General features: G+C 40.3%; 1 protein-coding gene across 4 annotated transcripts in view; it reads right to left on the reverse strand.

Moving 5' to 3' along the window:
* The window catches only part of CADM1 (cell adhesion molecule 1), a 332,505-nt gene that overhangs the window by 106,005 nt on the left and 204,814 nt on the right, over window positions 1–21,686 (reverse strand). The window lies entirely within an intron of this gene.

Raw genomic sequence — 21,686 nt, forward strand, 5'->3', positions numbered from 1 at the left:
AAATACACGCCTCAATTAGTAAGACATTTGCTATCCAGTTAAGGATGTGAATCTTGAGTTGATAACCTCTACAGACTATCTTATTTCTGCGTTTCAAAAGTTATAAAGCAAGAGAAACAAAACAGACAGTGTGGTGTGTACAGGAAGCTCATGGATAGTGGCAATATCTTTAACAAATATACCATCGTTTCTTTGACTCTATTGGACAATAGAGACTCATCAGTCACAGCGGGTCATCCCGTTCTCCCAGAACTTGGTTTAGGTAGTAGATGTAAACATGGCCACAAAATGGAATGCCTTTTTCACTCAAATGGAATCTGAGCAGTTTTCTTTCTAGAGGGGTTATAAAAATAAGCTTTTTATTGCTTGCATCTCCAAATTGCTTTATTTGGCACAGTGATGAAAAATGCTGGAATTTGTATACAATGGAGCCACCAGATAAGAAAGCAGGAAACAAAAAGAACAGGGGATTAATTATTAGTCCTACCGAATGAACTTTACCCTGATAAGGCAATCCAGTCCCTGTAGGCACAGAAGAAGAAAAAATTACAGCACTCCGAATGCACAGACAGTTATTCACATTGTATACAAATCAAAGCAGGCCTCCTGCAACAGCTACGACTCAGATCTTCACAGATCCATGGTGATTCTCCATCATCAGAATTAAATAAGGCTGTCTGTTCCGAGGGGGCAGCAACATTGCTGACCAGGCTGGCAGACAGGAGGATGTCAAGAAGGTACATTTTCTATCAAGATGTGGCTTTATCAACGAGTTTACTTATTTACCTAGGAATCTGGTCTTTCAGTGATTAATGATGAGGAATTCTACCATGACAAGTGACCTATCCTTAATGCGTTCTGCTCAAAAACAGGCAGCTAGAAACTGCACATCTCCCTAGACAGTTTGTCAATTTCAGCTTCTCAATGGAATAGAAATAAGAGCTCACTAATGACAACTGCGAGGGCCATGGCCCCTCTGGCCTTGACCTAATGTTAGCTATAAATGGATTGAACTCCCAGTAGATTGGGAAAATCCACCCAACTACAAGACAGAATCTGTTTCTTTCATTATGGAAAAGGGCTACAGAAAGAACCACACTGTATCATTTTGCCTGAGCATTCCTAAAGCTGTGGGTCCTGTGGATGATGCCTGACCACAGTTGCGTCAAGCTGTTCTGAACAGACCTAACAAACTTATCCAGAGCGTAGAAGGCAGGTTCTTTTGTAGCACAGGGAATGCCCAGGAACTCCCAATAAAAATAATAAATAATGGGAGTATTAATTCAGCCAAAAGAGCTTAATCTTAGGGAATCGTCCCCCTCAAGACTTAAGCTTAAAGAGAACACTAAGATAAATGCTATTTTTACATCTTGCAGAAAAATAGATTTTTAAAAGGGGGGCAAAGCCACTTTCAAAACAATTCTCGATTTTTTAACCGTTTTTCTATTATAAATTATGCATGAATTTATTTCAAAGTTGTTGAGCTTTTAAAAACTGTGTGATCCAGACTAAGATTCTGAATGGCCACCACCAGTTTCATCTGCCAAATAATGAAACTTGTTCTTCAAGGAAATCATTTAGTTTTGTGAGAGTTTAAAATGAGTCTGCTAAAAAAAGATGGATCTTCAGATCCAGGGCAAATATGCAGTACAAGGTACACTTTAAGTGGAAATACATGAGCTGTCTATAACTACAGCAGTTTTCAATGAAAAAAAGCTTAGTTCCTAATACAAAAAAAAGAATTTACTTTTCAGCTAAACAACTGATGTACAAAAGGTAAGTTAAAAATCATAATACTATATTTAATAGCTAACTGAAAGAAAAAAGAACATCATGTCACTGACATTTAATCATGGGGTTAAATAAATAACTGGTTCATTTTTTGTTAGATGTCCTTCTGTTTACAACACAATTTAAACTAGCTTTAGAAAGTAAAACATGTATCAAAGACACACAAGCCGTCCATCTTAGAGTTTTATTGAAAATGTTTGTCTAGATTTAATAAGATCCTTCCAGTTCCTTGCTTTATTATTTTTTTTTGGTAGACTCTTAATAAAAAGAAGAATTACTGAATATGTCATACTGATTACCATGAACCAAGTACTACGGTGATGTCTTATATGGATTATCTTTTGCTATTGTCACCGTAATCCTATGGGATAGGTTCAGTGAGAAACCTTATTTTGCAGATGAAGAAACTGAGCGGTTATGCAACATACTTAAGGAAGCACAGCCAAACTGGTACCCAAGCCAGGATTCAAACCCAGATGCATCTACCCTATGGCTGGAGCCTTTAACTTCCAGGATATTATCTTGTACTTTTGAAAATATGATGTGATGACCTAGATACATGATTGTGAGTAAATGTAAAGGTCAGACCTCATTATTTAAACGTGAACACAATATAAGAGGCATCTTAAGTTTTGATGACACTATAGTTAGCAACTTGGGTTCACAATCACCAGTGCATTCTCATCACAACACTATAAAAACAGAGCCCAGAATGCCCACAGCTTTGTTCCCTCATTCATTTCTAGGAAAGTGTTGGTAATTTGCTCTCTGGGGAGCTGTGACGGACGGAAGGACCAATGGTTCTCCTAGGGTGTTGTTAGAGGAGACAGATGACCAAGGCAACTCTCCGTGGAGGCTGCATTTTGGGCTTCTAGTCAACACATCTTCATACACCAATCTCCTTAAATGGTCAAAGTAGCTGAGACAAGAAGGACTATGAATTAGGGAACAGTCAGAATCTTGGCAATTATTTACAGGGGATGGAAGAGGTTATAAATGGGGACACGTTTATATTAAAATGGAAAGGAAAACTAAGTAGGGTTAAGAAAAAATTGAGGGTTTATCGTAAAATAGAGTATTCTACAGAGCGTAGAAATTACTGGCCTTTAACGTACACCAAGGCAAATGGCCCCATGAATCCATCTGTAGCCTCTCTGTGGGCTGAATTATGCTCCACACGATATACTAAAGACAGCCATGAACAGCTTTTATAGCTCTGATGAATGGCTTTTTAGTTTAGGTTGCATTATGAGAACAAAACAAGTGGTTGTGAATCATAACATTTTATGGGTCTGCTGCTTCATATAGTTTTCTAAAATTAAGCCTCTAAATTATATTCCGCCCTCATTAGGAAAACAGTCCCAGAAAGAGGAAAGCATTTTAGAGGCTATGCAGAAAGAGGTGATGGTGGATCTGTGCCTGGAGAGACTGAAGTATAAGGAAATTGATGGGAGCTGAGGAAGAAAGGATAGTTTGGTAGAAGGAAGACACGTTGCTGCCCAAGAACCCAGGGTCGGAAGACGAAGACTACCATCTTCTGGAGTTCACTGCCCATAAGCAAACAAGGTTCAGAGGTCAGCCATTTGCAAATTATAGAAGGTATCGGAAGGAATGCAGTGAGGGGAAATCACCCCTGTGTAACGCCACAGAGGTGGAGGGAAGGGAAGAGGGTCTAAGCAAATCAGTGAGTGTTTACTGAGTATTTACCATCCATTGAGTGCTATATAAGACCCTATAGGGTTTTAAAAGGCAGCAGAAAAATACAATGAAGTCTATTATCATCAAGGTAGTTACCATCCAGCCAGGGAGATACCAGACAGAAAGAAGACAATGTGAGGCAGCATAAAATTAAGTGCCAGCTTCCCTGGAAGCTACTAAAGCCAGGCCAGATATTCAGGGCAAAGTGGGATCGGTGCAGAAGACTAGGTAAGGTCTGGGCAAGGCTCCCACAGTGCCCTGTGCCCCACCTGTCGTAGTGTCTACCATGCTGCTGTAAAGGCCCGGCCTTGCTTACAAATCCCCACTTCACTGTGAGGTCTCTGAGCGCAGAGGCTTGCCCACCTTGTTCAGTGTGGTATCTCCAGTGCTTTACACTCAGCAAATGTCTCTTGAATAGGACTGAATGCAATGGACAAGTGAAGAAAAGCTTAAGGGATCGGGTCTTAGACTAGCTCCCGAAAAATGATAGAATTATGGAGGCTGAAAGTGGCGTTCCAGGCGGGGGTGCCTGTAAGAACCAGGGTGAAGACCTACAAGCTCAACTGTGTGTGTGTGTGTGTGTGTGTGTGTGTGTGTGTGTGTGTGGTGAGGAGAAAGAGAAAGTGAAGCAGACGTGGGCAGACAGAGAAGCACTTGTAGTTTGAAGACTTTCTGCTCCTAGAAATGGGTCAATTATTTTGTGGCCTAGAGATGATCCAGTATTACATTATTACTAATAGAAATAGATGTGAATTATTTTACTACTACTACTGTCAATGTTGTCTGTTGCCAGCAGAAATAATTCCCACACACAGCACAAGGGAAGGGGACAATAGGCTGGCCAGTTCTTTACTAGAATAATGCTCCCAGCTTCCATTTCTTTTCAATAGATTTTCATGTCAGTTTCGCTGCTCTAGTTTACCAATTATTTAAAGGTTATAGTCAGACAAGGTTTGTCTAAAAAAATAACAGAAAGGAAAAACATAGAGGAAGATAGTTTTCAAAAAGGAATAAAGCACATTCATGAAAGTTTAGATACTGTGACCAAACACAATTCGGAATGTCTAGTTTCTCCTTTTCTATTTTTTCTTCACTACTACAACCACTCTAGCATCCAATAAACATGGCCACTCTGATTAATTTTTTTAAAAAAGAAAGAAAATAAAAACTTTCTACTGCTTTAAAGTTACAATTTAGGCTGTGCATTAACGTTAAAGGTTATGTACTATTTCATGCCCTAATATTTTTGATTTATTTTTAAAGGAGTTTAGCTCAATAACTAATGTTCTCCTATTTTCAATACATCTAAGTGGTCAATGCAGGATTTTCTAAGTTCGTTCTTATTAAATGAACTGACCAAAGTCTTTACTTCCTAGCTAAATGGACTCTATCCAAGAATGCCATGGAAGACAAAGAAATACAGCTGGTTCAGTGGCTCAATCCAATGAAGCATTCACCCTCAGCCTCTGACAGCTCAATCTCAATGCTTCCTGACAGTATGAAGGATTGCTAATTTCTTATGCTCTCACTGGTGGTTCTTAAATGCTCACCAATGAACCAAATGTTGATCAGTCAATGCCAAGGAATCAGAAACCAAATTGCCAACCCCCTGATTTATACAGTCGAAGGACTCAGAAGAGTATGACTTCACTTTCAGGCTTAAAATCAGATCAAACATTTAGAACTTACTAAAATGTTTTGATAGACAAATTTACACTGAAAACAACTGTGAACGCAATTTATAATCTAAAGGAGAAAAACTAATATTATAGCTCACAATATGTAACATTCATTGTGTACCTATTCTGTGTTACAAATTGTTCTAAGTACTTTAGATACATTAGCTCATTTACCCTCAGTAAAATCCCAATGAAGTAGTAGTCTTATCCCCATTTTAAGTGAGGAAGCTGAGGCACAGAGAGCTGACTAACTTGTTCAAGGTCACCCGGCTAGTAAGGAGAGAAGTCTGGAACCGCTGATAAGAGTTTTACAAGTGTGGTGTCTACGATGCATGTTGGTATAAGGAAAGAAGAAAAGACCTGGGCTAGAAATATAAAGAAAAATTTAACACTCACTGAGTGACTGCTATGGGTTTTCATATATTTCATTTAATCTGAAAACAAATACAAAGAGAGTATTCAGTAGCCTAAGTTTGACAGATGAGGTAGAAGAGAAATTAATGTGTCTAAGAGCACACAGGCAGCTTGGGTTACACCTGGAGCTTCTGAGCTCTCGGTGAACCCCTCCCTCTGAGCCACTGCAGCTCTCTTATCACGTGGGTCCTGTTGGGCAGAGCTTGAATCTTAGCATGAATCCTCAGTGCCCAGCCAAGAGCCTGAAACCTTGGCACTCAGTATCAGCTTTTACAGAGTGATGTTACTTTACTTTTCTGAGCCTCAATATTTTCCATCCATAAAATTATCACAGACATGGTTGTTTTGAGGGGAAAAGGAATTAATTTAGCAGAAAGTGCCATCATATACTCTAAGGCCACAGACACCTGTCAATCGTAAGCGCATAAGTAACAAGAAACATAATCAGCTCTTAGTTCTTCAGTTCTTCTAAAGAAGGTGGTAGTTTAGATATGTGTAAATAAAATTAAATTTTAAAAATGTTTTTATATAATCTTTTAAAATTAGCAAACAAAATTGCTAGTCGTTATATGCACACTGAAGTTTACTTTGCAACTACAGCAAATTTGTAGGGCCCATTATCATAAATATTCAACAAGGGCTAATATAATGCTACATTATAATCTTCTTTTCTCCCCCAGATCAACACTCACACACCCACACCCACACTCACACTCCAGAACAAATACACAAAGCGAACCAAAGGAAATTTCATTTTCTTTAGGCCAGGAAACACCTATTAGCCATTCTGTTAAAGCCCAGGGCATTCAGCTTATATACAAAACTGATTACTATACGCATTTTAAAAGGAGTTTAAATGCAGTGACCTGACAGTGGACACAATAATGAAACAAAAATTCTCATTACCATGCTCTAAGTAATAATATTTTTTAAAATGTAGGCCGGGCGCAGAGCCTCACGCTGTAATCCCAGCAATTTGGGAGGCAAGTTGGGCGGATCACGAGGTCAAGAGATCGAGACCATCCTGACCAATATGGTGAAACCCCGTCTCTACTAAAAATACAAAAATTAGCTGGGCACTTTACAAAATTTACATAATTTTACAAAATTTACACTTTACATAATTTACAAAAATTACAGGCACTTCCCGAGTGCCTGTAATCCCAGCTACTCGGGAAGCTGAGGCAGGAGAATCGCTTGAACCCAGGGGGCAAAGGTTGCAGTGAGCCAAGATTGCGCCACTGCACTCCAGCTTGGTGACAGAATGAGACTCCGTCTCAAAAAAAAAAAAAAAAAAAGAAAAAAGAAAAAAGAAAAAGTAAGCCTCAGTAATATTTTAATTTACAATAAGTGCCTGCTTCAAACCCAGTCCATGGCTGCTTAGGATTTCTAGTTGAAACAGAACCCAACTGGGGTAAAACATACATTCTGGTAGTTCAATTTGTTATGTTCTGGATAGTGCCTGTCTTTGCAGAACTACCTCTCCCCCCAGTTAAGGAACAATTTTGCCAATCAGTTTTCCTGGCAACTCAGCCTCACAAAAGAGAGAGGGGAAGGAAGAAGCAGGGGTGTCGGGGAGGTTGCCGCACCTCCTGTCACATCACTACCGAGTAAAGAGGCTCCAAAAGAACAGAAGGAAAGTGCATTTCAAGAACAACAGAACCTTTCAGCAAAAGTACATTCGCCTAATTGAAAAGCTACTCGAAGCTGTTATTTTTATACCCCAAAATGCTGAATCATTCTTCAAACAATTTCACAAAATCAATAAAAGAGAAGTAGTTTCTCCCGACCCCTTCTCCCAACTATTGCCTGTTTGAAACACTGCCTTTCCTTTTCTTTCCTGTTTAGATTTAGGGCCAAGCATCCAAGGAAAAGCAGGAACACACTGCATTCTCTCAATTAAGAATGACATGCTATGCCAGAAAAGGAGTTTGTATATATTGCACTGAAGTTTTTCTTCTGAAGTTTATACATTGATATTCTACAGCACTGAAAACAAGGTTTTGGGGATGGACCTCTAACACCTGCCTCCATGGGGATGATTTCATTACTAGTTGCTGTTATTCTATTGAAAGGTATGATGGACGTTAAGGAAGAAAGGGATGGCGGGTGAGGGGAGGGAGCCAGAGGGAGGGAGGCAGGAAAAAAGGCAAGCCCAGATTACCTGGTTTAAAATCAGAAAAACAAGATGGTCCTTTGAGAGCCCCACGCTCCTGGCCTCACAGGCACACTATGCTGCTTCTCCAGCGCACTCTAGTCATCTGCCAGAAGCAGCATTCAAACACAGTGAATTGTATTTGAACACTACCACACTGGAGACAACCAGGCATCTGACAAACAGCACCAGAGCATCCGTTTTGCTTAACAGTTCTTTGGTGTGGTGAAGATGAGAGTAGCCTCTGAGATTAGTTACTAAGAATTATTGCATTACGAATTGCCACAAAACACCAAGTCTCAATTATCTTTACAAAAGGAATAGTGAAACAGATCATCAGAATGGTTACCCTAACCATTTCTTTTGGGATCCATAACATAAATCAAGATAGAAAGGATGTGCTCAGTATCTATTTACTGAGAACTACTACATGCCAGGGACTGTTCTAGGTGTTGGGCACATGACGGTATACACGTCCAAGTCCCTGTCTTCAGGGAGCATATATCCTAAAGATGGGAGTCAGGCCATAAATAGACAATAACATCATTATGTCAGGTGACGATCAGTGCTTTGAAAACTTCAGGAGAATGGGGGCCATGTGTGGGGAGGCTGATATTTCATACAGGGTGGTCAGCAAGGCCTTGTCATGAAATGACATTCTGTGTGATGAAATGACATTCCAGCAGAATCTGGAGCATGTGAAGGAGACAGCCAAGTGAGTATCTGTGAGGAAGTGTGTTTCATTCTAGGCAAATGGAGCAATAAAACAAGGGCCCTACAGGGAGAATGGGCTTGGTGTGTTCCAGAAACAGCAAGGAAGCCAGCATGACCAGGAGTAAGAGATGATGCTGGGGAGAGAATGGGTCATCTAGAATTCTAGTAGGACCTCACACTTCACTCCAAATAAAATACTTTTCTTCCCGAAGACCAGGAGAAAAATTACATTTTACAGCAAATATTTCAAAGGAACGACAGGGTTTTGTTACTTGCAGAATTTTATGACTGCTGATTTTATGCAATCAACAATCACCTTCGGGATTTACAAAAAAAATACCATCACATTTAGGATTAAGAAAAAAAAATCACCAACCCCTATTTCTATATAACTTGGCTTTCAAATTAGTTTATGCTAAAGAGGGCTACATCAAGACAAGCAAACTAAAACTACACTTCCCACACAACTTGTGGTCCTTCTCTGATGTACCTCCTCCTATTTCTCTCCCTCGTCCTCACTTCACAGGGCAGTCAGGTACCATGGTCTTCCAAGTTCCCACAGTCTCTCATGCATTCCTGTATCATGGCACTTATGCCACCCTGTCACTGACCCTTGTCTCCTTCCACTACAGATAAAAATATTTTATTTACTTCACTGCAATTGCCTCTCAACACCTAAGAAAACTTTCTGGAAAAAAATGAATGAAAAAGTGAATTGGTACTCAGCTTTTCCACCTTGACCTTCCTCTTTAACCTTCCCATCTTGACCTTCTCCACACTGGAGGCAGATGACTCAGGTAGCTCAGAGGGAGCCTCAATTTCAGCTGCCCTCCTCCCTCCATGTCCTGTTCCTGTAAACCTCACACTAGCCCCAGGCTGGGATAAGGAACATGTTGATTTTGCTTAGCTGAATGTTCTCAGGAAGAACCGAAGAAGCCAAAAAAGCTTAAACATTTCTGGAGATGAAAAATAAGAGTTATTGCTGGGCTCGGTGGCTCATGCCTGTAACCCCAGCACTTTGAGAGGCCGAAGTGGGCAGATCACTTAAGGTCAGGAGTTTGAAACCAGCCTGGCCAACATGGTGAAAACCTGTCTCTACTAAAAATACAAAAATTAGCCGGGCGTGGTGGCGTGCGCCTGTAATCCCAGCTACTTGGGAGACTGAGGCAGGAGAATCACCTCCACCCGCAGGGTGGAGTTTGCACGGGTGGAGGTTGCATTGAGCAGAGATTGCAGCACTGCACTGCAGCCTGGGTGACAGAGTGAGACTCCGTCTCAAAAAATAAATAAAAATAAATAAATAAATAAATAAATAAATAAATAAAGTTATTTATTTACAGACTTTCCTCTGTAATAATTGTTTACCTTTAAGAATGGCAGATGATCTACAGTGACACTGTTTAGTATACCTTTCTGTGATAATGAAAATGTTCCGTGTCTGCACCGTCCAATATGGTAGTCACTGACCATATGTGAGCACTTGAAGTGTGGCTACAGCGACTAAGGAACTGATTTTTTTCTTTTTTTTTTTTTTTTAGACGGAGTCTCGCTCTGTCGCCCAGGCTGGAGTGCAGTGGCACGATCTCGGTTCACTGCAAGCTCCGCCTCCTGGGTTCATGCCATTCTCCTGCCTCAGCCTCCCAAGTAGCTGGGACTACAGGCGCCCACCACCATGCCCAGCTAATTTTTTGTATTTTTAGTAGAGACGGGGTTTCACCACATTAGCCAGGATGGTCTCAATCTCCTGACCTCGTGATCTGCCCGCCTCGGCCTCCCAAAGTGCTGGGATTACAGGCATGAGCCACCGCGCCCGGCCCTGAATTTTTAATTGTATTGAATTTTGCTTAACTTAAATTCAATAGTTATATGGGCTGCTTTCTGTGACACACAGTGTGGGTCTATTGCCTCCTACAAAGGTATCCTCTCTTTCAGATAGGTCAAAATTGATTTGAATGTAGGTTCCACGAGTGCCAGGGCCAGTCATGCTCAGAGCCTGGTACAGTGCCTGGGAGGACTTCAGTGAATGTGGAACTACACATGCACATGAAACGGATGGAGGGAAGGGCGGAAAGGTGAGAGCAGCGTTTGCAGAGGCCTGGTGGTTCTGCCTGCAGATAAGCTGGCATTTCCTATACATAGGGGCTCTGCAGTGTTGAGACACTTCTGATGGGAATGTTTATCTGCGTGGTCTATACAACGCGCTGCTGGGTTAGTTTTTTTAAGCAGAATATTTTTAAATTAGAGAGGAATTTCTGGTATGTGAAAGCTGGTTCTACAGAGCTGATCACTCTTGCCATAGACAGTGGCAGGAAGTCTGATAGGATGAAGTCAGTCAGCTCACTCCTCTGCTTTCCCTAAACGTTTAAAAAGTCAGGCATACCGTGCGGGAGAAAGGCATTTTTTTAACCTCATTTGTGATTTTTGAATAGGAAATTAAAACCTGTACACAGGAAAAGAACGAAGGCCTGATGTATTTGATCAGGGGTGCTTTATGAAGAATTTCTTATCAGGTAGGAATATCAAATGAGACACAGAAACAGCACAGAAGCCCCAATAAAACACCAGCATTTGACAAAATAAAACACACACTGATGGGCTTGAGCTGTTGATGGCTGAGGAGATAAGGAAAATAAAAGGGGGAAATTAGAACAAATAAGATGGATGATGTAATTACGAACAGAACACAAGTGGAGAGGAAGAGAAATCTGAGCTTGTTGGCTGTGGAAAGGAAGCTATTTCAACCTGTTTAAATCCAAAGTAAGGCACGTTTAGAGTTCACAAGTGTCATAAAAAACTCCGTATTTAAATATCTAAACATCAAATTGGGCCCACAGTGGGTGAAGGGCTTGTGCTGACTGGCATCCCGTCTTCAGCATACCAAAACATCTCCAAATAGAATAGCGCAGATCACCTTCAGCTGCCTGACGTTAACTCTGTACTGCTCCGCACTCCTTGTTCCCATCTGATTGCCTTCAAGATAGCGTAGTGCCCAACATGAAAGGATTACTATAGCAACACAGGAAGCTCTTTTATCGGCACGGAGAAGGCTCTGTGGAGTGGCGCAGAAAATCCAGAGGCGAGAGCAACGAGGAGTGCCCACTGTCAAGCCTTCCTAGAGATTCTTAACTGGAGGATGTGTGTTCCAGAAAATGATTAATGCTTTGAGGGGAAAAAAAAATGTTCTAATTGAACATACAGTAATTCTGAATTTTCTCTTTGTGTGACAGATAAGATATCATCATTGAATTTCTTTCTCCAGAGGCTTTGTAGGAAAAAAACCCTTTGTGGAAGCAATATCTTCAGTGTCTGAAAGATAGTCTTTTTATATGAAACAAATTCTGCATTGGGTTACTAAAAGCATCCACCTGCTTATCAATCTAAAAGCTGCATCTTTAAAGGTCACAAGTGAAGGAAAATCAGATAGACTCATTCTAATTCCTAGCAAACGGGAGCTCATTTCTCACCGATCCACCCCGCAGCGCTCAGTAGCATGACCTTTCACTTACAAAGGGAACAGCAGATTCTGTCTCTCATGTGCTAGCCTTCCTTCCTCTTCAGGAATTAAATGCAGTTTTGATATTATCATTACACACTTCCGTAATATTCCACTGCCCAGGCCTATAAATTAGCATTGCTTACCCAAAATGCCCAGCCAAATCTCTCTCACCCTCACTTGGGCCTGCAAGGGAGTATTAATTAAGACTATGAAAATAGGGTTTAGTATACAGTACTCTACACAGTCAGAGAAATCTTATAAAACCTGGGACCTGCAGCAGTGAGTGACTAAAAAAAAAAATTAAAAATGAATATTTAATTGCCTGTTGCTCTTTTAAATTTGGACTGACAAATTCAGCTGGGAAAATAATTCTGAGAGATTGCAGAGCAGCCTTTCTTTGGCATTTCTGAGAATATAGGTGTCTGCATGACATTAGGAAGTAATTGGTATATTGGGAACCTATGGAAAACACAACTGGGAGAATTTTTCACACCTAAGAGTAATGAAGACTAGGGGCTTGTCTTCTGTTTTTTTACCACCCACTGAAACAACAGCTGGAGGGGTCATCCACCTGGTGTGATGGCAAAAACACTTACTTCTGCACAGTTGCTGACAATCTTGTTCAAGTCTAAAGTCAAGGGATTCCAAATACATACAAGTGGGAGTATTAAATGGATGAGAGGCAGTCATGTTTACATTAAAACTGAAAGTACCTGTAAGACTGTATCATTTCATTGTCAGAAGAAATTATTTTTTGTAGCTTCACGCAGTAATTTCAGGCAATGTGAATTTAATTTATACCAAGTATAGTAAGCTCATTAATAATATGCAAGGAGAAGTGATTTCAATGGAAAACAAAAAGCAATCAATTTTGTATCTACATACCTCAACTTCCCTAACATGAAAGAGCAGAAGCACAGCACATCCTTATCTGAGGCCAATTTAAATTCCATGTGGAAGCCAGAACAAATCGGGTACTCAGAACATTTTACATTAGTAATAATTAATAATTCAGAGATGACAGTTTCTCCTGAAATAATAATAATCGACACTTGTATAGCATGTTACGGTATACCAAGTCATTATCGCAGTCAATCCTCCAAGGGAGCACAAACATTAACATGCCCATTTTGTAGATGAGAAAAATGAAACTAGGGGCAGTAGCTCAAATGACAGGCAGATCTGTCAGTCGGGCACCCAGAACTCAAATCCTATAAAAATCCTATCAAACCTTGACATCCAGCGTCTTTTCCACTCTCCTGAAGCAGGATTAACATTTGTTAGAAATATTGTTTTCTTTTTGAACATGTTGAATCAATATTGATATTCTAATTTAGGAGACAAGGACGCCCCTTGCTATTTGCATACTGTAATAGCCTTCAGGATAATTACTGGATAGATCTTTTGAAAAAAGATGCCATGTTTACACTACTTCACTGCTTTTAGAAAAGTAGATATATGACGTTTACCAAATGCTGCAGCACAATTAGCCATCATTTAAACTACTGTGAAGAAATGACATTAAAAGAGGGGAAGAGGCAGAAAACCAAAGTTTCCGATGACTTTTTTATAGCTAAAAGATCCAGTATAACTACTCCGCCCTTAAGAGACCCCAAAAACTCTTTTAGAGATCTTTGAGGTTTCTATCCCTTATTCCACAGCACATGAACCACAAACCCAACTTGTAATTAAAGTTTCTATCCTACAGTCTCATCTAACCCAAAATCATAAATTTGAAGCAAACATACAAAATGTTATACTGTAAATGCCCTGGAGCCAGTATTATTGAAGGAGACAACCACTAGTTTTCGTCTCATTATTGCTTAATAATATTTATTATTATTGGCTATGATTAGCTGTGTTATTATGCTGCCTAAGCCAAGGATTTAGCAGACTTCTGTTAGTAATCAACATCTGTAATTTAAGTCCCAAATTCAAGTACAGGAACAGAATAAGAAGCAAACTTTTTATTTCTCAGTCATAAGGCCAGCTATTCTATGTAAATAATCTTCAGACTCTATGATTTAGAATCTGAAGGTACTCTAAGGTCTGAACTCATAGGGTTCAGACGCTATGATTTAGAGAGGTTAAATAAGGAAGTTAAAACAACATATCTTAAGTTATTTCACAAGCAAGAATAAGATATTGAGATTCATGATGGCTTCCTGATACCCACCACTGTTCAGTATGGAGTATCAGGTGGGGAGAAGTATCTCAGCAATACAGGTAATAACCAGTGAATGCTCAGATGGCTACCGGCCAGGAAACATGATCAGGATGAGTCTGCCTCTCCAGATGTAGCCTCTGGTGACCCCTACCACACCCCACTAGACTCTTCACAAGGAACCTGGGCTGCCTTCTCAAGTCATGCATTTGCCAGAGGAGGCCTCTGCTAGCACCAACGAGAAACACAGCCTGTTATCCAGTGGTGGTGTTTATATACCTACTGCCTCCACTTCCTCACCAAACCCTCCTTCCTTCAGCTCCTACCATTTTAATGCAACTAAACTACTGAAACTACTCTCTTGAAACAACTTCTTCTTAAACATTACACTCAGTAGTCCATTCTCGTCTACTTCCATCTCTTCTAGTATTTCATACTGTGCTGACCCACTCCCACCTCAGCACTCTCCCTTCAACTGGGGGAAGGGCCTTCCTCCTTTCTCTGGCTTTTTTTATTTTTTTTTGTACCACACCCACCTCCAATTCCTCCTTTTCTTCCTGCCCACTTATGTGGCTATTCTTCTGAGGGTTCTTAGAAGGTAATAAAATACAGAGGGAAGCCTCAGGTGATTCTAAAATTTTCAAAAAAAAATCTCAAAAAGCCTAAATAAAAATTGTACTTGTGATAAGCCTCCCCACTCGTACACAGAATTATGTCAGCTCAGCTGGGCACAGTGGCTCACGCCTGTAATCCCAGTACTTTGGGAGGCGGAGGTGGGTGGATCATCTGACATTAGGAGTTCAAGACCAGCCTGGCTAACATGGTGAAACCCCGTCTCTACTAAAAAAATACAAAAAATAGCTGGGCATGGTGGCACGCACCTGCAATTCCAGCTACTCAGGAGGCTGAGGCAGGAGAATTGCTTGAACCTGGGAGGCGGAGGTTGCAGTGAGCCAAGATCACGCCACTGCACTCCAGCCTGGGCAACAAGAGTGAAACTCCGTCTCAACAACAACAACAAAAAGTATTATATCAGCTCAATGAGATAGCAATGCTTATTAGTTAATCTAGTTTGCTTGGAGACGTTTTATCAGATGCTATCAGTTCAACTATGCATTGTTTCTACACTCTGACGCATTTCATCCACTCCCAACTCTATATTGACAACAGAGTCCTGGGCACTTTCACTAGTATCAATGAGCATTCAACAAGTCCATGGCAAAATCCATCACATCAGTACATCCACCTACCCTGCCTACTGGCCCCTCTCTAAGTTACTTTCACTCCCTCCTTTGTGATCAATTGCCCTGCCTTTGTACATTCTACATCCTTGAGGTTGGTCTTCATCTCTGTCTCCCACTGCTTCTGCCCTGGTTAAAGTACTCAACACTCCTTGTTGGACTATTAGGATCTCTCAGGCTCCACTCTCTGCCTCTGCAATCCATACTGCATGCTTTGATCAATATAATATATATATACACATACACACACACATATATACAAATCCTGCTATTTCCCTTCTTAAAGGTTTCAATTACTTCTACTTCCTGCTTTCTACTGAAGAAAATCCGAAGTTCATAACATAATATTCAAATCTCTGAAGGATCTACTATCATCTGTTTTTTCAGCATGATTTCTTGTGGAATTAGTCTCTCCATGTTTTTGATCAAACTAGCCTACAACATACTGTTGTCTCACCATGACTTGGGGTTTCCTGTTTCCATGCATTATCTAAAGCTGGTCCTTCTATTCAGAATACCTTCAACTATTAATACTATATTCTTAAAATGCTACAAATCTTCCTCATTTGTCAATGCTCAACTTAAGGGCTCCTTCTTTCATAAAGGCATTTTCTTTCTTTTCTTATATATTTTTAAGAGACAGGGTCTCACTCTGTCAGTCAGGCTGGAGTGCAGTGGTACAACCATAGTTCATTATAACCTGCAACTCCTGGGTACAAGTGATCCTCCTGCCTCAGCCTCCTAAGTAGCTGGGACTACAGGTGAGTGCAACCATGCCCAGCTAATATTTTTTTTAACTTAGTAAGACAGGGTCTCACTACATTGCCCAGGCTGGTCTTAAACTCCTGGAATCAAGCAATCCTCCCATCTCAGACCCCCAAAATGCTGGGATTACAGGCATGAGCAACTGTGCCTGGCCCATAAAGCCATTTTCTATCAGCCCCACTGGAAGTGAGTTCTCCCTCCACTGGAGTACTGCTATGCTTTAAGTTTGTCCCCACCAAAACTCATGTGGAAATCTGATCCCCAGTGTGGTGGGCTTGGGAGGTGAGGCCTAGTAGGAGGTGTCTGGGCTATGGGGGCCGATCCCTCATGAACATCGTGGTGCTGGTTCTTGCGGTAGTGAGTTCTCACTCTGGTGAGGTGGATTAGCTCTTGCGGAAATGGATTATTTCCCCAGAGAGTGGGTTGTTATAAAGCCAGGACACTCTTCAGGTTTCCTCCTCTTTGCATGTGTCTGCGTCCCCTTTGATCTTCTCTACCATGTTACGACAGAGCATGAAAGCCCTCACCAGAAGTCAGGGACATGCCCTTAAACTTCCTAGCCTGCAGAACCATGAACTACATAAATCCCTTTTCTTTATAAATTATCTCACTTCGGGTACTCTGTTTTAGCAAGACAAAACAGACTGAGACAAGCACTACACCACTTTTTGAGTATTTTCTTATAGAAATCAATGTATTATGTTTTTCTTATAATTAATCTACATGAATCTCATCTTTAGTGTGTGGACAGTATCTCACTTTCGAATTACACACAGTCCTATACATAATGGGTTTGTCTTAATAAGTATTTGACAAGTGAATACCTAAATAAATCAGTGAATTACATTTCTGACTTTCTACTGCCAATGTTTTAAAACAAATCAGTGTTTAGCAGATTGTAGCATCTGTGTAGAACAAGCTCCTTTTGTATCCAGTAAATATAATGCTTCAAGTACTCCTATAGTACATTCCCCACCTTGCTATACAGTATTTGGCTTTGAAGAATAAATTAGCACAAGGGTTTCACTGGATATGCAATATAAAATCAACTTCTCATAAAATGGTTCAGTTCAAGTTTATTAGAAAGCTCTCAGTTTTACTGTTTTGCTTTGTGGGAAATTTTGTGTTAACTATGATCAGAAATGGTGGAAAGCAGAGCTGCATTGACAGACCGTCTAGGATCAGAGAGACCTGGATGATGCAATTAAAAGGTGGACAGACAGGTAGACAGATGTTCAGCTGCATGATCAGGAACAAGATTGTATAAAAAAGGCTTCTTTGATCATTAGAGATACTGCTATAATGAAGCCCTGGATACCTACTCGGTGTTTCTGCCGGCTCTCATCTCCAGCAGGTGTCTTATAGAGAAAATAAGGCAAACACAAACAGATCCACTGCCAGCTAGTCAAAGCTGCTTGGCATTTTTTCCTGTTGATTAAGCCACAAATAAAATCATACATGTTGTGCTTCCGACACAGGCAGAGTATGCAATTCCTGAATCGTTACAGAATACATCTTGCTGAAACATTTCAGCATCCATTACTCTACTGAGATCAAGAAACTAATATATGTTCAATAGATTATCCTATGTGATCCAATGCATCCCTAAGGGCCAAAAACATGACACAAACTGTAAGCACCAAAATGGATTTGAAAGCCAAACACACTACGGGATGGTGAATTTCAGAAATGCAGGTAAACTGTGCATGAGTAGACAGAACACTGGGGTTTAAGAATAACTAACTCTTGGTTATGTAGATGAATGGAGAGCTGCACTAATGTGGAACAGCCAAAACGGCAGAGCTAGATGTCATTCATATTTGCCTCTGGAATGCACTGCATGGTCCCTTAGAAGTAACATTGGCCTCTCATTTCATTTCTGCATAGTGTAAAATTAGAGTGGATTCCCTCATCACACAGAGGCAGAATATGCAGTTTGTGAATTGTTACAGATTCACCACCAACTGACAGGGATGTAGGTGGTAATTAGGGATTCTCACGGGAATAATTGTTGCTGTGAATAATCCACAAAGCAGAGACTTAGACACAAGTCTCAGCAATGCTACTGACACCCTTCTGTGTTGGGCATGCCAATTCATCTCCTTGTCTTGGCTTCCTCATCTGAAACACAGAAACAATTGTAACACTTGTTATTTGTCTGGTAGGGATTTTAGGAACGTAAATAAGATGCTCTAAGAAGCTGTGTGACTCACAGTAGCATCATTTCTTACTGAATCTCTTGACTGATTCTGGCTCTAAGGATAGAATGAGGAGAAGAAGAAAGGGAAGGAGGCAGGAAGAGAAAGGCGATGAGACCCAGTCACTAGATCCTGTCTTCATGGCTTGGGGCAGAGGTGAATGCCTCAGTAAATCACACTTTCAAAGATAGATGGTCCTCCTTAACAACAACTTCTCCTCCTAGTCACCACTCCATCTTGTAAAAGACTTTAGCTCCGTATGTTCATGAATCATTGATCCTGTTACAATTGTGATGACACAAATCTGAAAGATATGTTTACATTTCACCAGCGTGGTGAGTTTTTGAGAAAGAGTTGGAAAGACACAACATTTTAAGTTACAGGTCGGAAAATCAGTGAAGACACCATTGTTTTCCGATTTCCTTCTCTACAGTTTACAATTACAAAGCTCACGCTCAACACACTTTAATTAGCCACTCACTGTCACGTGGTATGTACTAACTATAGAAGGATGAGGAGAATGGCTGGCTGCCCTCCTCAGTTACAGTGGTTCTCTCTGCACTAGCTTTCCGTGAGCAGCCCTTTGCACCAGCACTTGAAATTTCAATATTATAGCCCAATCTGTGATGTTACCTGAACACTGTCAGGTCAGACTCTCTCGGAATACTAATATCAAGAAGATCACCATGACATCTGCCTACTGTAGGTAACAATGACCAACCATAAAGGTAATCTTAAATTGGGTTCTCTTTCAAGATATCACTAACTCAAATTGCTTTTGTCATAGTTCTTTTCAAAAAAATATTTTCAATTTAGAACTGGAAGGAAACATGAAAGAGCGGGCCTGACTGCGCGTGACGTTCACTGCTATTGCAGTACTAAATGGGCGCAGACTGGGAAGACAAATGAAATAAGACAAATGCACACTCTCCCTTATGCTCAAGTACAGTATTTAATACAGCTGAACATGGCATTTATTTTTATCTTTGACAGGACCACAAATGGCCACTGACTTTATCTGCAGATGGGATATTCTCAAAAATATTTTTTCCTGCCCCACAGGGAGAACAATTTTTTTTCAGTTTATCAGCAGTGAGAATTGGTGAACACAGGGTATGTACTTTTTCTCCTCTTCAAGCATCATTCAAGACTAAACATCAGTAACTCAATAAATTCTAAAAATAATAGCTGAAAATGCATGAGAATGGCAAGACCAGACACCAATATGCATCATGATGGGAAGATGTTTAAAAGGTATGTCCTCTAAATTAGGAGATACTTACATAGTATATAGAATCTCAAAGTTGCACGGCTTTATTATTTTGAAATCCATTCTTATATTCCTGCAGAGTTCTGCAGTTTGACCTATTTGTCTTAAGGTTGGACTCCATTATACATTCTTAAGAAGCAGAAGCAAGACGGAGATGGCCTTGAAAATCACCATCAACATTGTAATCAGTCTCTTTGATAGAGGTGATACAGAGCACTGACACTTTAGCCACCATTTTCTCTTCAAATGGTATTCTCATTCATTTGAAGACAGAAACAGAGACCCCTGTCTTGAATTTGCAATGTTTAAAAATGGGAGAAATACACTATTTGATTCAATGTTCAGACATTAACAAAGTGCATTCAAGGAATCTAAATCAGAAAACACGGAAAGAAAACTTAGTTTGTAGTAATCTTTCCATAAAAGCCTCCAAAATTCCTTTCTGATTGAAAACTGTGATTTCAGATTATCTACTCTAAATGTATTATAAAAAGCAAATGCAACAGACTTTTTTTAGTTGATCCAGCCTAAATTAGGCTACAAAAAGGGAAGTAAAACATTAAAACAAACACAAACATAGAGATGTACAACTCTCAGTACTATTAGCTACTCGGTGATGTGAATAACATTCCCAGATACCTCCTGAAGACGAGAATTTTCAAGGGGCTCCTGCATCTAAATTATGGCAATGATTCCCACCCTCTTCATCATGAATGGTAACCACAAATAGAAGAAAGAAACTCTTTTCTTGGCTTTTAGGCTTTAAATACAGCCTCACTTTAAAAATAGACCCCATCATCTGTCTTTAGACAGGAGCATGTTTTATCACAGGAGTGAAGGTCTAAGATGCTGCCTTGAGAAAAATAAAATTAAGGCATCAAAGAATCCAAAATACAATTTGATGTTGATATCGGGCTCCCTTTCTTTCTTTTATACCAATATACAGTGAATATTACTTCTTAAGCATATATATCACAGAAAACCCATACTATCCAAATTCTGTCCTGAAGAACTCTTGAAACAAAATTTGCTGGAGTAATATTTCTCAACCTATACAAAGGGAATGCTTGTATCCCTTGTTTACAATGTACCTTAACAGCGTGCGTCTAGCATCATTATAATTAAGAAGCAAAACTATGAGAAGGAAAGACAAGAAGAAAGTGAGCACATGGAGGGCTGCTTCCTCATAGCTTCACCATGATCATCACTGATTATGATCATCCAGAAGAGGTGAATACACTATTTAAAACTGTGAGATATACATGTAGGCTCTGGTCATAAAACTACATTTATCCTAGTAAAGCTCAATTTAAGGTTGGGCTCCAAACTGCAAAAGTTCTGAGGAGAAGGGAGTTTCTCTCTTTTTTTTTTTTTTAATAGAAATGTACCATTTTATTACAAAGAGGCTCACAAAAATGAAAATAGTATCTCAAAAAGGAAACTAGCAACCTCCACCTGCAGAATTAGGAGAAGACGGGGCAGGCAGTGTTTCTTGGCTCACTTGAGGCCAGTGGGAAGGTATGAAAACAGAACCAATCTAAAAATGGCTGATGTTACCTTAGGAGCCTGAAAAGAACAGGAGATCCTTGAAGACCCAGCCACCCCTTCTAGAATATTCAATAAGGGCACCTTTCCAAAGCTACTAAGCAGGCACTTCGCATTTCAGGATTTTGTCTTATGGTTGCATAAAAGCATCCCTTTCACCCAGACCTGGCACCCTTTATGGTTCAAAGTTAAGAACTGGGGAAGAATGAGTGGCAATGTGGCACCTGGAAGAGTTCACCCAGCACAGCTGCCCTGGGCTCAGGGCCTTGGTTTCTGTCCCTGGGGATATTTATATTTAATAAATTTTTATATAAATACAGAGAGAAATAGAAAATATAAAATCTGAGGGGATGGGGGAGAAAGGTGAGGGACTCAGCAGGAAGCCAGAGCTGGAGAGGTCTGTTCAGGCCAACTTGACCTCCTCCTTGACCCCTTTGGCTTCTGGTTTTTCCTCCCTGGTTTTCTCCTCTTCTGTGACTTCTTTCTTCTCCTCTGGGTCTTTCTCTTTTTCATCCTCTGTTTTGACTCTCTTGGCTTTTTTGAAGTTGGAAGAGTT

Source organism: Chlorocebus sabaeus, chromosome 1 (assembly GCF_047675955.1).
Source record: "Chlorocebus sabaeus isolate Y175 chromosome 1, mChlSab1.0.hap1, whole genome shotgun sequence".
NCBI lineage: Eukaryota > Metazoa > Chordata > Mammalia > Primates > Cercopithecidae > Chlorocebus > Chlorocebus sabaeus.